Source organism: Lynx rufus, unplaced genomic scaffold, assembly GCF_022079265.1.
Source record: "Lynx rufus isolate CCGP_SWC_20201006 ecotype Redwood Valley unplaced genomic scaffold, mLynRuf1.p SCAF_4, whole genome shotgun sequence".
NCBI lineage: Eukaryota > Metazoa > Chordata > Mammalia > Carnivora > Felidae > Lynx > Lynx rufus.
In genome coordinates, this window is record NW_025814856.1 from 34,596,420 (window position 1) to 34,599,957 (window position 3,538).

The 3,538-nt window shown below is 37.5% G+C and overlaps 1 pseudogene; it reads right to left on the minus strand.

Moving 5' to 3' along the window:
- Positions 1-1,653: 1,653 nt before the first annotated feature.
- Positions 1,654-2,131, minus strand: LOC124523827 (60S ribosomal protein L21-like; annotated as a pseudogene).
- Between the last annotated feature and the right edge of the window lie 1,407 nt (positions 2,132-3,538).

Genomic DNA, 3,538 nt, shown 5'->3' on the forward strand with positions numbered 1-3,538 from the left:
AGAGAAAAAGACTGTCAAGCTTATTAAAATCCATCAAAACTATTATCTCAAAATTTCCATCAAAATAAATATCTCAAAAAAATTGAGAAATTAAGAGCCTCTGAGATAAATCAAAATGGAGAGAATGCTATATTTAAAATTTCACTAAAAACAGATCAAAAACCTAAATGTAAGAACTAAAACTTGGAGGAAAACACAGGTGTAAATCTTCATGACCTTGTATTAGGCAATGGTTCTTTAGGTATGATACCTAAAGCACAAGCAACAAAAGGCGGGGAGAAAACATAGCAAAGGATACCATCAAGAAAGAAAAAAGACAACCTCCAGAATGGAATAAAATATTTGTGTGAACACACACACACACACACACACACACACACACACACGATAACATACTCTTTTCTTATATATGAGGAGTTCATTTTTGTATATGAGATGAAGTGATGTCCAGCTTCATTCTTTTTCATGTGGACATTCAATTGTCCCAGTACCATTTGTTGAAAAGACTATTTTTTCCCAATTGAGTTATCTTGACACCCTTGTTGAAAGTCATTTGACAATAAATGTGGGAGGTCTTCTGGATTCCTAATTCTGTCCCTTTCATTTACATGTATATCCTTATGCCATTACCACACAGTCTTGATTATTGTAGTTTAATCATTAAGGTTTGATACTGAGCTTCAGACGTATTTAAGATGTGGATTTGAGAGAAGTGATCATCAATTTAAAGGCAGCTGGATACTAGCCCTTTATCCGACATCATTTGCAAATATCTTTTCCCATTCTGTCAGTTGCCTTTTAGTTTTGTTGATGGTTTCCTTTGCAGTGCAGAAGCTTTTTTTCCTGATGAGATCCCACTTGTTCATTTTTTGCTTTTAATTCCTTTGCCTTTGGAGATGTGTCCAGTAAGAAACTGCTGCAGCTGAGGTCAAAGAGGTTGTTGCCTGCTTTCTCCTCTTGGGTGTTGATGGTTAGAGGATATTTTGCTAAGTAAACATAAGTCAGTCAGAGAAAGACAGATACCATACGTTTGCACTCATATGTGGCTCTTGAAAAACTTAACAGAAGCCCATAGGGGAAGGGAAGGAGGAAAAAAATTACAGAGAGGGAAGGAGGCAAACCGTAAGAGACTCTTAAATACAGAGAACAAACTGAGGGTTGATGGGGGGGGTGGGCGAGAGGGGAAAGTGGGTGACGGGCATCGAGGAGGGCCCTTGTTGGGATGAGCACTGGGTGTTGTATGGAAGCCAACTTGACAATAAATTTATATTAAATAAGTAAAAATAAATAAATAAATAAATAAATAAATAAATAAATAAATAAATAAATAAATAAATGCAGGTGACATAAAGATAGAAACTGCATCTTTACGTCCAATGCCCCAACTGGGAAATTCCCAAAATTTGCATTCTGCAAATTGGATCCATGTGAAGACATACAGCCACCGATGCTAGTTGGTTTGACAGAATGAAGAAAGAAGCATCATGTGGGAGTAGGACGTGTCTGAAACTGGAGTCACCCAAGTACCACTGCAGTATTTTTCGCTACAGCCACTTACCGACTCTTCTGTCATTTTTTTAATGAATTGATTCACTCAAGTGCCTAATTGTTTATTTTCACAGTCCTGAGCTATTTTATTTATTCTAACACTTACTATGCCATGAGTTCATAGGAAATGGATTGCAGCAGCTCAGACCCGTTGGCATTGGTTCTCACAAAGTGTGCTTCTCTGGGTGGGGCAAGCTGGTGCTTCCGTCAAACCCAAGTACCTTTCTCTTTGGCTTCCTTCTTCTTCTGATCATTTTCCGTCACACATTTCACGAAGCTTGTCTTGGTTCTTTCAGTGCTTAATATGCTCAATATGTACATTAGTTCTCTTGGCAAGAATCTTGCCCTTAACTTGTTTGTTTACAACAATGCCAAAAGCATGCTGGGTAACAGTGTAGACTCTTCCAGTTTTGCCGTGGTTACATGGGTAGGGCATTCCTTTCTGAACAGTGCCCATTCCTTTGTCTATGGTATCATCTTTCCTGTAGATTCCCGTGAACATGGCCCAAGAAACAACTCCATGTTTTATAAAAGGCCTGGAGAGGGGGGTGCCTCTCCTCTTGCCCTTCGTGTTGGTCATTTTGGCGAATTGCAAGATGACAATTCTGGCTGAAAGGGAAACACCTAACTGTTTTAAATGACAGCTCTGTATAAAACACCTTGAAAGAAATGTCATTTGTGAAATCGTGGGTTTTAAGTGCTAGTGATATTTCTTCTAATGCATGTTAAATACATAATTATTAAAAATAAAGATTGTCCTCTTAATACCTAAAATTTTTTAGAAGCCGTAAGGCTTGTGAATAACCAACTTTGGGAGACACTGCTGTTTATAGAGACCCTTCTTTGGATTTATTTTATCAGATTTCTAATTCCATTGTATTAGTTTTCTGATCTTTGATGAACAATGCAAAATTCACAGAACTTACCTGAAAAAATGTGACCAAAATATGTCACCCCATATTAGCTATCATTTACTGAGGGCTTCCTGGAAGCTTGATCCTAGGATGGCCTGCCAAAAATTATGTGGCCAAGTTGTTCATTAACTACTGTTGTGTATTGAATTGTGTCCCCTGAAAAGATCAGTTGAAATCCTAACCCCCGGGACATGTTAATGTGATCTTACAATAGGGTCTTTTCAAATGTAATAAAGTTAAGATAAGGTCATAGTGGATTAGAATGGGCCCTAAATCTAATGACTGGTGTCCTTATAAAATGAGAGAAATTTGGACTCATACACATTAGGAGAATGCCATGTGACAATGGAGGCAGAGATTGGAGTGATGGGTCTGTAAGCCAAGGAACACGATGATTCCCAGGAGCTAGAAGAAGCAAGGAAAGATTCTTCTCTAGAGATTTTGGTGGGAGCATGGTCCTAGGATACCTTTACTTCAGTGTTCTAGTCTCCAGGCTGAGAAAATAAATTTTGTTTTAAGCCAGGTTTATAGAAACTTATTATATATCTCTAGAGAAATAATATAGCTATCTTTTATGTATAAGGTTGAGGAAGGTAGGGGTCTCTCATTTTTGTTCACTGCTAATTTTCAGAGCCTGGACCAGTTTCTCACATTTGGCAAATAAAGTTGAACCATGAACAACATGAGTTTGAACTGTGAAGGTCCACATGTGGATTTTTTTTTCAATAGATACAGTATAGTAAGTGTATTTTCTCTTCCTTAGGATTTTCTTAATAACACTTTCTTTTTTCTCTCTTTATTGTAAGAATCCCGTAGGTAACACATATAACAAAAACTATGTGTCAATGCACTGTTTATGTGACCAGTAGGGCTTGTAGTCAGTAGCAGGCTATTAGTAGTTGTTTTAGGGGAGTCAAAAGTTATACATGGATTTTCAACTCTACGGGGTGTTAGCACCCCTAACCCTTACATTGTTTAGGGTCAACTGTACTCGGTTCACACATTTTTGAGAGAATGAATCCATAGGCTTCTTTATAATCCTAAGAGTTAGACATTCATTGTTTTATTGTATAAAC